Consider the following 14,457-nt stretch of genomic DNA (forward strand, 5'->3'; position numbering starts at 1 on the left):
TTTGTGCTTTTTGGCACTGACGTGTTTAATGTTTAAACCTGCATATCTCCAGTTCTGCTGATTGAGTTTTTGCTGTTATGTTCTTGTTTTATTTATTAAAAATTACTCAATTTCTCTAAACTGGTGTGGGATCATTTTGCCATATGTTTTCACTGTGTTACTGTGTGAATTATTGCCTCTAAGTTAAGCCTGACTGCTCTGTGCAAGCTATCCGGGGGCTGAACAGAAGTTAATTTACTTGCTTGTGACTTTACCCTGACATAGATTGTGTTTTTTGCTTGAGTAGGGTTTTATCCCCCTCAACCAGCAACCCAAATTATTATACCTGAGAAAGATGTAGAATTAGAGGAGTAGGAGGGTCTGGCCATAGACCTTGAGCTGCAAATTCCTTCAGAGAAGGACAATTTGCCAACAGGAGAGGAGCTCTCTGCTGAAGCAAGGAGTAGTGTGCCCACCCACAGCCTGTCACCTGAAAAATTGGCAGACAGGAGGGCTGAAAAGAAGTTCCGGTTGCAGCGAGCCAAACTTCAAATGGATGAGAAGCTCTCTCTAGAAGAAAAGAGGCTTGCCCAGGGTGCATTGTAATTAACAAGTTGAACATGTACTTTTAGGTAGTGAGAAATGACATTTAATAAGTGCTAACGTTTGTTTGGGAGCAGGAAGGAAAGTCATGTTTGAAGTCTGAGGTGTCTGGGGAACTGTAATTTAAAATCCTCTTTAATTGTAAAGTTGGACTTTAAGTCACAATTCTAAAAATGCCACTTTTAGAAAGTTGGCTTTTTTCTTCCCCAACCATTTGGTGTCCACAGCCTGTTTCTGGGTCACATAACTCGTATGAGCTGCAGTTGGCCTTTGTATAGTCCTCCAAGACAGCCACGCAAGAGACTAGGGGTGCCGGAATGGTCCATCTCAGGAAGGATGGGAGCGGAGCTGTGAGCAGCCCCACTTGAAATTTAATAGTCTGCCTCACACGCAAATATACAAACATTCACCTGATCCTTTTGTGCTTGCAGTCACACTGGAGTCAGGGCAGAGAGGCTTGAAATTCTAGACACTTTATTGGGGGAAAGCCTTCTAAAATTTCTCCGACTTCAAAGTGAGCACCAGGTATAAAAAGGGGACCCTCAGACCCACTCTTCAGTTCAATTTCTGGAGCTGTGGAAAGAATCTCAGAATTCTGATTACTGCTGTGGTCCGCTGTGTACTTTATAAGACTATTTTCTGCCCCAAGAAGGTTTGCTCTTCTACCTAAGCCTGTTCATAGTCACCAAAGGTCTACCCTGCTGCTTGAGCCTTGCAATTAATTTTGAACTCAGGATTTCCAGAGTGACTCGCAGGGATCATTGGCTGCCCTCCTGATCAGAGCCTTAGGGACAGAAAAGAACCTATCTCTGTAGTCTAACTGCACAAAACCCTGCCATGTTGTGAATTTCCTAGCAGTTAATGTTAATCTTTCCAGACATTCTAAATATATATTTTTCTGAGGTATAGAGAAAATACACTGTCTGAAATCATCAAACCTTGATGCCCAGTGTGCCAGTGGGTGTGGTGGATTTACTGTCTGAAATATTTAGCCTGCATCTAGAAATCTAGACAAACATGATTATAAATTGGTGGATGTTCTCTCAAAGGAAGAAGACTCAGGGTTGGGGATAAAAAAAGTGATCTGGTCAGGATAGATTCATAGACCATTTCAAAGGTTGTAAGCTAAAAAAAATAAGAAACTGCCCTTTACAGGTCTCTCCTAAAAGAATCTTGTGTTACCAATACAGTCCTACATACGTATGTGCTGCTGCCATGTATTTACATATTGCGAGTCAGTGGGATGTCCTTAAAGTCATGGCCATTTATGGAAGGTTGCATGGCGCTTTGAGCAGGCATGCCCACAATTTGCTGCTGCTGTCTACCACCACTTGCTACACCCATCACCATTGTTCATGCTTTAGGCTTTTTCAGTGCTGGTGGAATGGCATTATAACCATTAGTGAAATCAATAGCATAATCTGGTCATCTGTTACGAAGAATAACTATTCTAAGATAGCAGATGTGCATCTATCTGCATGTCGATCTGCCATCTTGTAATGCTTAAAAAAAAAATAAGATATTCCAACACACGATGCATGCTTGTATGTATGGCGTTAATCTTGCAATGCTTTTTTCAAAATACATAGGAAAATGCATTACAATATGGCCATCAGCCATCTCAGGGAAAAAGAAAAGGTTTAGCAAAGATCAGAGATGGTATGAAAGGCGAGGCCTGGTGGGTTTACCAAAGCTTGTTAGGTTTGGCTTCATTAATGCCATGAAGAGGCAAATAAACATGCCAAAGTCTAATGAAGGTAATGTGGCAAGGGACAGAAGAGTGTTTGCTGGCTCTGGAACTGGTTTCACTATCAATATCATTCTTCAGGAATTCATTTTTGATTTGCCTGTCACAGTGTGCTGTGTTCATTGGGTTGATACTGGCGGAAAGGAAATCCAGGCCTGCCAAAAATCATTTGAGTCAGGCAGTACATTGCCTGACTACAACAACATTCTTCCCTCAAGCCTTTATTTTCTTTTACATGTATCTTTACACTGATTTATTACAAGGCACTTAAATGGACATTTTTCAGAATTTAACATTTTTTTGTTCAGAACATGGTACACAAAAATGTAACAACAGCAAAAGAAAATGTCCATGTGTCTTAAACTGAAAATTGAATTATGTTTTCAGAAAAGAAACGTCAAATGTTGCTCAGATTAAATGTGTTTTTTAAATGATTGTGCATACGCGTACGCTGACGATGCGGTTTTAATTGCTAGGACAGGGGCAGCTCTCCAAAGCCTTATATCTTCGTACGCCTCATTCATGGCTTCACTAGACCTCAGAGTGGACAAATCTAAATCATTCGTCATTATAGCTGGAGCTCCCAGAGGCGCGAACGCGCTGCATTTCCATCTAGCCTCAAAGAAAATAGAGGTGGTTGACTCCTTCCCATACCTGGGAATCCTGTTTGATAACAGGCAATCCTGGAATCAACTGGTGGCAGCAAGGGTCCTGGGCATGGAAAGAGGTCTCCAAGCCATAAAAGGGTTTGCTAAAAAACTAGGAGCCAGCCCTTTGGACACAATCAAAAAAATCTACCAAGCAAAAACAAAGGCGGCAGCAACCTATGGGGCCGGAGTCTGTGGAATGGCCCAGATCGCCCAACTGCAGAAAGTGGAAGTCACCTTTTTTAAGTCGAGGGTCTTATTACCCCCCTCAGCCTCTAATTATATTTTACACCTTGAACTGGGTCTTCCATACTTGCTTGACTCTATTAAATTCATCCTGCTGTGGCTCTTGATTTGGCAAAGGGACACTGTTAACCTAACTCAATGCATAATTGGCAATTCCCTGGCGATTCCCTGAGGCTCGAGGGTCATAGCAGGATTGGTTGGCTTAGATACGTGGAGGCGGAATTAAATGCAATAGGCCAGGGAGAACTATTTAGGGATCCAACATCTTGTAGTAAAGCTGATAACAATGAAATGGGGGTGCGCCAGGTAATGAAGTCTAGAAGCCAACCATTAGTGTCAACAGAGTTCATTATTTCAAAATCATATGCCCAATCAACGATACGAAAAGATCAGCCAACGCGTTTCAATCCCTCAAGGGGAACTTCATGATGGCTGAAATAATACAATATACAGTGTAACATGAATATACATATAAAGACAACCTCATGTTGGATGCAGGTGTACAAACTAGTAACGTCTAGTGTCACAAACATTAGGTCATCCGACCAAGCTAGATCCCTGAATTTCGACAGTATGTCCTTGCTGTCTTGGATAAAGGAAGGTAAGTCATGTACATGTTTTTGCTGTTTTAAGTCAATGAACTCAGAGAGTTTTTCTGTCGGTGAGCCCACCCCAGAAATAATAGGTCTAGCCGGAAGAAAGCCTCTTTTCTTGTGCACCTTGGAAAGGACGTAGATGCATGGAAACCTTGGATACTAGTTTGTACACCTGCATACAACATGAGTTTGGACTTATGGCCTCAAGGTTCTACCTTGATAGAGAAGGGGCCGACTGCTATGAGCACAATAAGATGATCCTGGAAATGATGGAGCTGGTTCTTACAAAGAACTATTTCCTACATGATGGAACCTGGTACCACCAAAAGAGGGGTACAGCGATGGGCTCCAGGCTTGCTCCCTGATATGCGTGCCTCTTCATGGGGTGGTAAGAGAGGAAGCATGCCTTGAATAGATGTACCTCCCCCTGGACCGAACACATCGTGTTTTCGGGGAGGTATATCGATTATATTATTGCTTGTGGTCGGGGACGGAGTCCTCTCTCCTGGAGTACTTTCAATATCTTAATGCCAACCCCTATATCGTGAGAATGACTATAGAATACCACATAGAGAGAATCAACTTTCTTGATTTACACTTCTACGTCAGGGATGGCATAGTAAAGAGCACGCTTTATCGCAAAGAGACTGCCTGTAATGCAGTGCAGCATGCAAGCAGTGCACATGCTAGCTCGGTTATCAAGAATATCCCCTATGGGGAGATGGTCCACGTTAGACGGAATTGTAGTGAGGAGGACAACTTTGAAAGGAACATTCTGAATGTCAAAAGGAGGTTCTTGGCTAGAGGATATAACAGGGGGGCCCTTGCCACAGCAGAGAAAAGAGTACAGACACTCACGAGAGAGAACACCTTGACAGATAGCAGAAGGACTGACAACAAGGGGGACTCTGCTTGTATTAGATTTGTTACGCAATACACCACATGCAGCGATGCAATTTTCAGATTACTTAAAAGAAACTAGCATTTACTGGAGGAAATCCCTAGTCTCCAAGGTGCGATCAGAAGGAACCCAACAGTCACATACAGAAGAGGTACCACACTTAGAAACGAGCTTTGCCCGAGCTATGTCACAACTGAAAATAATAAGGGGGTGACGTGGCTACCAGCTAAACCTAAAGGTTTCTATACATGCAGCTCCTGCAACATCTGTAACTTTGGGGTTAACAAGATTAAGAACTTTTGTTATAATGGGTCAGTTAATTACCAAATCACTAAATTTATTAACTGCAATACGACCTTTGTGGTTTACATGATAGACTGCCCTTGCAATAACATATATATGTGGGTAGCACAAAGAGAAGTCTAAAACTACGAATTCAGGAACATAGAAGGGCAATCATTAAGGGCGACTTAAGAAACCTGATGACTGAACATTATGGCACCTGTCACCAGGACGATGTGAGCTTCTGGTTCCATGGTATTGACCATGTGGAAGTGGGAACCAGAGGTGGTGACAGAAAGCTTTGCTTGAAGCAAAGTGAACCGAAATGGATTTGCAAATTCAGGGGCATCAGTCAAGGATTCAACACTGACAATGAAATGCATTACTTTTTGGGAAATGGGTAATCAGTGACTCATGACATGAAACAACTTGTCCTCCTCATGATGTATCATTTGATTATTTACCATAAGTAAGACTCATGCCATGAAACAACTTGTCTTCCTCACGGAGGGAGAAAAAGAATTGCATATCTTCACATTTTCATGATGTATCATTTGTCTACTTACCATAAGTTTAAGCCAGTATGCTGCCATCCCTCACTTTCAGAATGAGTCACCGGGATGAGCACGTATGATTTCTCCTTCTATGCATTATTACCCTGTCTATTTATGTTATTGAAGGCCGGAATAATATAGCCCCCTAACTTTTAGAATTTGCCAATTTGGATGGGCACTTATGACTTCCCTTGTTACGATTCATGCGCAGTTTTAATTTCGCCTAACATATGGTAACATATTACTGGCATTGGAAAGGGCCGCTTGGCAACATATATACTGAGTTGCCATGGTTGTCACACCACACCCTCATTTAAGGTAATATACTGCAGGCATTTGGTAATAGTCGCTGTTCACTACATACCATTTGAGTTGTTATTAAGGAACCCCCACATTGATGGTAATATACTGCTTGTATTGACAAGGTCGCGATGCATTACATACCACCCTATCAGTTCAGTTAAAAGTCACCCGTTTTGAACCTAACATCACTCACGCATTTGGACCCACTGTTGGCGCCACGGTGGCATTGCCATAATCGCTCCACCATATAACTCGCTAGTGTAGTTACATGTCATTTCTATTGATAATAACTATCTGTATGCATTTGGAATAGCCTCCGTAGGCGGGATTTTGGCCAATGGGAGGTCTCTTCTCTTTTATCCACTTATTTCGGGCATACCCTTAGAGGTTTTAAACAATACGATCCACATGTAATAAAGTGAGGGGTGAACTAGCATTATGGCACTTTTAACCCTCTTATACACTTGGCCATATAAATATACATTGCCTATGTATTTTATAATACCTGAATTTCTTATCTGTTGGGTGATCGCTGCCACTTTTAAAGGGTATATTGCGAAACATTTTAGTTCTTGTGCTTCTATGGGACACGGGGTCTCCATACATGGAGTCATTTACAGCGTTTGGATATCCCAGTTACCTATTTCAAAATGGTGGCTGCTTTTACTCTTCATTTTTATCCATCCTTACGGACACAAAGCCTGCTGACTTCGTCTTTTAGCCGATTGGCTGTTATCGGCCTTAGGGGGAGGGGCCTAAGATATTTGTACGGTCGACGGGATGGACGCTTTCACTTATGGAGAAACGACCGGACGAACGCAGGTTACGGTAAGGCGATTGTGGTTTTTTTTCTTGGGTTAAAGGACTTTTAGGCACTTAGGGGATTAATACAAGCATCCAGACCTCTGCTCATCACAAGAGAACAGTCTGTCAGCTAGTGGAGCATTCGGGAATTGAACTCTGAGCCATAAGCACAGGTTACGAGCATTATTGGAGCTACTGCCATAAGCACAGGTTACGAGTATTATTGTAGCCAATGCCTGACTGGGGCCGTGCGGGATGTGTAGTGGCGGAGTGCTTCTTTGTTATCTTGCTTAGTGATTTGATGATACTAGAGGTTTCAAATATTGGGTATGGTGCTGTCTTCCCTTTCACTGTACAACATGCAGGATGTGTGATGACGGAGTGCCTCTGTGTTATCTTGTTAAGTGAATTGAGGATACTGTTGGCTTTAAATATTGGGTATGGTGCTGTCTTCCCTTACATTGTGCAACATTTTACAGTAACGCACATAATATTCATATTTATAAAGTGCCTGATTACAGAGCGGCTCCCTTTAGGAGGAAATCATACACAGCGCACTCTTAAATGGGTGGGTCAGTCTGTTATAAAATGGTTTGTCGCAATTGACCATAGCATACCATCGCGATATATAGCTAGTAAAGATGAGATTAGGCCTTTACCGCTACCGGCACAGCCCCCTTTTTCAATCACTTTGGATTTGTGATGGCCACTTGGGTTTAGAATTTTCTCCTCTTGCACATTGTTATGTGGTGTTTTGTCACCTATTGCCATGATTTTGCCCTCACAATAGCCTTTCTATACTCCTCAGGTAATTACATGCAGGACTTATCATACCTGTAAGAAACTCCGGATTGTTCCAGTACAATATACTGGACTTGAATATTGCTATTTTACATGGAATTTTGATTACTGCCACGGTTAAGCTAAAAGGTAGCATTTGCTATTGGAGCCTTCATATGCGAATTGAAATATTGTGTGAAGGTACGCTCTATCTTTTGAACTTGTGGCCCATGCTGTTCTAACTCATTTGAGACCCTCTATTCCGATGCATGCTATGTGGCCATTGCTGCTCAATCTACTATGCTCAATCTACTAGAAACCCTCGGGTCACACACACGCTATATTTGCTTCTCTCTACATATGGGAGTGGTTTCTGGGATTCTTTTAACACAATATAGCCAAGCACACACATTTCAGCCTAGTTTATGTACACTTCAGGTGTCCCTTAGTACTCTCTGGGACCATCATGCAATGTAACGGTTAATTGTTTTACCATATATAAATATACGAAATCCTCTTACAATAATGGGTTACAACACGCCCTGTGCATGCCCCTCTTGTGTTTATACTTAAGGTAGAGTTTTTTCCCTAACATGTATATTTCCCAAAGAAGAAACAATTATTTGTTTTATGTTAATATGTTTTGGTTTTGTCATGTAGTGAGTGTTTTCTTAAAACTACGTTTTTAATGTTAAAATGAGTGTAGTCCTGTCACTGTAGTCCTGTGTCATGTTTTTTAAAAAAAGAGAGAGTTGCTTTTATGTATGTGTTTGTCTTTATATGTATATTCATGTTACACTGTATATTGTATTATTGCAGCCCTGCTGAAGTTCCCTGTGAGGGAATGAAACACGTTGGCTGAGCTTTTCGTATCGTTGATTGGGCATATGATTTTGAAATAAAGAACTCTGTTGACACTACTGGTTTGCTTCTAGACTTCATTACCTGGCGCACGCCCATTTCATTGTTATCAGCCTTGGATCTGGAGCACAGTGGCGTCGTGCAGAGGCCACGTTGGGAATAGTTGCTCAGGAACTTTACATATTGGAACTAGCGTGAGGTGCAGAACTTGGGGTCCGCCGTTGCTATTCTTAACATTTGTCTTGTAGTAAGGCATCTAAGCGGAAAATAACTGAACTTTATTTATTGAAGGCTAACCATGATCGTAGGGAAAACAACGGGCACTTTCTGGCGCTTACAGTTTCGATCAAATTCCGCCAAGTCCTAGGGAAGGTTATTTCTACCTTATCTAATCCCCTGGATGTGTGGGTTCCCAGAGAGGAAGTTCAAGCATGCAGACCTATAATAACTCACCCCAGTCCGATTTACACCTGGCACTGTTTTGCAAGTTTTATGTTACTGAAAGAGAAAGGTTCCTCCTACCAACCTTAAGGCATCAAAACTTCACGCAATGCAGAGTGACACTGCATTTTTTAAAAGCTCTTCCTAACCCCTATGTTTGTTTTATGGTACCATCCTTTCTGTGGGCTTGTTGGAGAAATAGAAGGGTGAGTGGCTTGGCGCTCTGAATTCTTTTTTAAATTGTAGTATTCATGGATCAAACAGTGTATGTGATTTTGGTTTAAATGAGGTACCTAAAAAGTTTAACACGTTTTTGTTAATGCTTTCTGGCTTTTATATAATCTGTTTTTATCACGGACTATTTAATGAAATTGAGCTTTTATGATCTGTTTGTACATAGATCGAGTAAAGATTTGAATGAATGATTCTGCATGTGTAGGTAGCAAGTCAAGGTTGACACCTTCAAAATATGTGACTCTGTCAAAAGTCCTGAACTCTATATCAACCAGTACTCTCCTAATGCACATACCTTTGTGCTTACCTAATACAGTGCACGCACATCTCAGTTGTGGTACACGACATAGTGCTCGCCTGAACCCCATCACCAAATTCTCCTTTCAGGTGCTCTACCAATGGTTACCTGGTGGACATCAAGGGTTGTCCCTCATTCTCTTTATGCACATCTGTTCGTCTGTAAGCATGATGTGTGTATGCTTGTTGGACTGTGTGCATGGGTGTCAATATTTTCTTAGGCATTAACATCTTTTACGTATAGGTGTGTTTTTCAGGGTGCAAATGTGCATGCTCAGTATGTGTACATGAACGTACATGCCAGGTTTCAGGATGTCTTGGTGTCAGGTTTGGAGCAGATATAATGAGACCACAGAACTAAAGCTTGCAATCCCAGTTGTTCACTTGTTTCAACTGAGATACAAACCAATGATATCTCAATCAGTAATCGGAGGAAAGGGAAGACCCCAGAGACACAGGTCATCAATAGCAAATTACCAACTCTGGACCTTCATAGAACCACCGCTCTATAATCTTAAGAGGACACCAGAAATATAGAATAATTTTAGAATAGAGCTCCTCTTTAAGATTTGTTCATCACAGAGGATACATACATCAGGAGTTTGCAGCCTATCTTTCTAGTTGCTGGTGTAGGTCATATGAATGGAATGTATGGAATCTAAACCAGGAACCTAGGAAGCTGAGTAGGGCATGAGAGTAAATGGTGGCAGAGCAGAAAAATACTCAGTCAGATAAAATACCAGACAGGGCACTGCAGAGATGAGGATGCCAGCACTGACATTCAAATAGCTACTCAAGGGTATAAAAATACAATGGGCCGATTCACAAAGGTAAACTGAGAGGAAAGTCTAACCATACGACTTTCGGTATTCACAAATGGCATTTACGAGTAGTAAAGTTAGACTTTTGTCTCAGAGTAACTTAAGTTTTGGTCTTAAGTCAAACTGAGTGCAAACTTAAGTTAAACTGAGACACAAATCTAACATTACTACTCGTAAATGCCCCTTGTGAATGCCGAAAGTTGTAACGTTATACTTTTGTCTCAGTTTACATTTGTGAATCGGGCCCAGGATCCGCGAAGCAGCAGGAAAGAAGGTTCGGGCAAAGGCAACTATCATGGAGGAAAACCAAAATGTGTGCGGAACGCAAGACTCGGTGACAAATAAATGTGTAAGAGGAAAGCTGAAATTACAATGGACATTGCAAGGCACCTACCTGGTGCATGTGCTGTGTTTAGATACTGATGTTACCTTTATTGACTGGGAAATCCCTCCTTGACCTAGAAGTGTAACCTCTAATGCACAGCAATGACGTTTTCTACTGAGTTTGTGACATCCGATGCAATTGTGCGGATGGAGTGGGCTTTTCTAATTCATTAGTTTGCCTGGACTAGGTGTCTGCTTTGTATTATCCGTTTCTAGGTGACTAGATATCTGAAACGGGAGGCTAGATGGAAATGCAGCGAAAGCGCTGCATTTCCATCTAGCCTCAAAGAAAATAGAGGTGGTTGACTCCTTCCCATACCTGGGAATCCTGTTTGATAACAGGCAATCCTGGAATCAACTGGTGGCAGCAAGGGTCCTGGGCATGGAAAGAGGTCTCCAAGTCATAAAAGGGTTTGCTAAAAAACTAGGAGCTAGCCCTTTGGACACAATCAAAAAAATCTACCAAGCAAAAACAAAGGCGGCAACAACCTATGGGGCCGGAGTCTGTGGAATGGCCCAGATCGCCCAACTGCAGAAAGTGGAAGTCACCTTTTTTAAGTCGAGGGTCTTATTACCCCCCTCAGCCTCTAATTATATTTTACACCTTGAACTGGGACTTCCATACTTGCTTGACTCTATTAAATTCATCCTGCTGTGGCTCTTGATTTGGCAAAGGGACACTGTTAACCTAACTCAATGCATAATTGGCAATTCCCTTGCGATTCCCTGAGGCTCGAGGGTCATAGCAGGATTGGTTGGCTTAGATACGTGGAGGCGGAATTAAATGCAATAGGCCAGGGAGAACTATTTAGGGACCCAACATCTTGTAGTAAAGCTGATAACAATGAAATGGGGGTGCGCCAGGTATTGAAGTCTAGAAGCCAACCATTAGTGTCAACAGAGTTCATTATTTCAAAATCATATGCCCAATCAACGATACGAAAAGATCAGCCAACGCGTTTCAATCCCTCAAGGGGAACTTCATCATGGCTGAAATACAATATACAGTGTAACATGAATATACATATAAAGACAACCTCATGTTGGATGCAGGTGTACAAACTAGTAACGTCTAGTGTCACAAACATTAGGTCATCCGACCAAGCCAGATCCCTGAATTTCGACAGTATGTCCTCGCTGTCTTGGATAAAGGAAGGTAAGTCATGTACATGTTTTTCCTGTTTTAAGTCAATGAACTCAGAGAGTTTTTCTGTCGGTGAGCCCACCCCAGAAATAATAGGTCTAGCCAGAAGAAAGCCTCCTTTCTTGTGCACCTTGGAAAGGACGTAGATGCATGGAAACCTTGGATACTAGTTTGTACACCTGCATACAACATGAGTTTGGACTTATGGCCTCAAGGTTCTACCTTGATAGAGAAGGGGCCAACTGCTATGAGCACAATAAGATGATCCTGGAAATGATGGAGCTGGTTCTTACAAAGAACTATTTCCTACATGATGGAACCTGGTACCACCAAAAGAGGGGTACAGCGATGGGCTCCAGGCTTGCTCCCTGATATGCGTGCCTCTTCATGGGGTGGTAAGAGAGGAAGCATGCCTTGAATAGATGTACCTCCCCCTGGACCGAACACATCGTGTTTTCGGGGAGGTATATCGATTATATTATTGCTTGTGGTCGGGGACGGAGTCCTCTCTCCTGGAGTACTTTCAATATCTTAATGCCAACCCCTATAACGTGAGAATGACTATAGAATACCACAGAGAGAGAATCAACTTTCTTGATTTACACTTCTACGTCAGGGATGGCATAGTAAAGAGCACGCTTTATCGCAAAGAGACTGCCTATAATGCAGTGCAGCATGCCAGCAGTGCACATGCTAGCTCGGTTATCAAGAATATCCCCTATGGGGAGATGGTCCACGTTAGACGGAATTGTAGTGAGGAGGACAACTTTGAAAGGAACATTCTGAATGTCAAAAGGAGGTTCTTGGCTAGAGGATATAACAGGGGGGCCCTTGCCACAGCAGAGAAAAGAGTACAGACACTCACGAGAGAGAACACCTTGCCAGATAGCAGAAGGACTGACAACAAGGGGGACTCTGCTTGTATTAGATTTGTTACGCAATACACCACACGCAGCGATGCAATTTTCAGATTACTTAAAAGAAACTGGCATTTACTGGAGGAAATCCCTAGTCTCCAAGGTGCGATCAGAAGGAAACCAACAGTCACATACAGAAGAGGTACCACACTTAGAAACGAGCTTTGCCCGAGCTATGTCACAACTGAAAATAATAAGGGGGTGACGTGGCTACCAGCTAGACCTAAAGGTTTCTATACATGCAGCTCCTGCAACATCTGTAACTTTGGGGTTAACAAGATTAAGAACTTTTGTTATAATGGGTCAGTCAATTACCAAATCACGAAATTTATTAACTGCAATACGACCTTTGTGGTTTACATGATAGACTGCCCTTGCAATAACATATATATGTGGGTAGCACAAAGAGAAGTCTAAATCTAGGGGCATCAGTCAAGGATTCAACACTGACAATGAAATGCATTATTTATTGGGAAATGGGTAATCATTGATTCATGACATGAAACAACTTGTCCTCCTCATGATGTATCATTTGATTATTTACCATAAGTAAGACTCATGACATGAAACAACTTGTCTTCCTCACGGAGGGAGAAAAAGAATTGCATATCTTCACATTTTCATGATGTATCATTTGTCTACTTACCATAAGTTTAAGCCAGTATGCTGCCATCCCTCACTTTCAGAATGAGTCACCGGGATGAGCATGTATTATTTCTCCTTCTATGCATTATTACCCTGTCTATTTATGTTATTGAAGGCCGGAATAATTTAGCCCCCTAACTTTTAGAATTTGCCAATTTGGATGGGCACTTATGACTTCCCTTGTTACGATTCATGCGCAGTTTTAATTTCGCCTAACATATGGTAACATATTACTGGCATTGGAAAGGGCCGCTTGGCAACATATATACTGAGTTGCCATGGTTGTCACACCACACCCTCATTTAAGGTAATATACTGCAGGCATTTGGTAATAGTCGCTGTTCACTACATACCATTTGAGTTGTTATTAAGGAACCCCCACATTGATGGTAATATACTGCTTGTATTGACAAGGTCGCGATGCATTACATACCACCCTATCAGTTCAGTTAAAAGTCACCCGTTTTGAACTTAACATCACTCACGCATTTGGACCCACTGTTGGCGCCACGGTGGCATTGCCATAATCGCTCCACCATATAACTCACTAGTGTAGTTACATGTCATTTCTATTGATAATAACTATCTGTATGCATTTGGAATAGCCTCCGTAGGCGGGATTTTGGCCAATGGGAGGTCTCTTCTCTTTTATCCACTTATTTCGGGCATACCCTTAGAGGGTTTAAACAACACGATCCACATGTAATAAAGTGAGGGGTGAACTAGCATTATGGCACTTTTAACCCTCTTATACACTTGGCCATATAAATATACATTGCCTATGTATTTTATAATACCTGAATTTCTTATCTGTTGGGTGATCGCTGCCACTTTTAAAGGGTATATTGCGAAACATTTTAGTTCTTGTGCTTCTATGGGACACGCGGTCTCCATACATGGAGTCATTTACAGCGTTTGGATATCCCAGTTACCTATTTCAAAATGGTGGCTGCTTTTACTCTTCATTTTTATCCATCCTTACGGACACAAAGCCTGCTGACTTCGTCTTTTAGCCGATTGGCTGTTATCGGCCTTAGGGGGAGGGGCCTAAGATATTTGTACGGTCGACGGGATGGACGCTTTCACTTATGGAGAAACGACCGGACGAACGCAGGTTACAGTAAGGCGATTGTGTTTTTTGTTCTCGGGTTAAAGGACTTTTAGGCACTTAGGGGATTAATACAGGCATCCAGACCTCTGCTCATCACAAGATAACAGTCTGTCAGCTAGTGGAGCATTCGGGAATTGAACTCTGAGCCATAAGCACAGGT

At 42.0% G+C, this 14,457-nt stretch overlaps 1 long non-coding RNA gene across 2 annotated transcripts in view; it reads left to right on the plus strand.

Moving 5' to 3' along the window:
• The first annotated feature begins 6,626 nt into the window (after nt 1–6,626).
• The window catches only part of LOC146809281 (uncharacterized), a 455,746-nt gene continuing 447,915 nt past the window's right edge, over nt 6,627–14,457 (plus strand). For both annotated transcript variants that reach the window (XR_014966387.1, XR_014966386.1), the window contains exons 1-2: nt 6,627–6,686; nt 7,471–7,643. This is a non-coding gene — a long non-coding RNA (uncharacterized LOC146809281). The remainder of the gene's footprint in view (nt 6,687–7,470; nt 7,644–14,457) is intronic.

This window comes from Triturus cristatus, chromosome 7, assembly GCF_964204655.1.
Source record: "Triturus cristatus chromosome 7, aTriCri1.1, whole genome shotgun sequence".
NCBI lineage: Eukaryota > Metazoa > Chordata > Amphibia > Caudata > Salamandridae > Triturus > Triturus cristatus.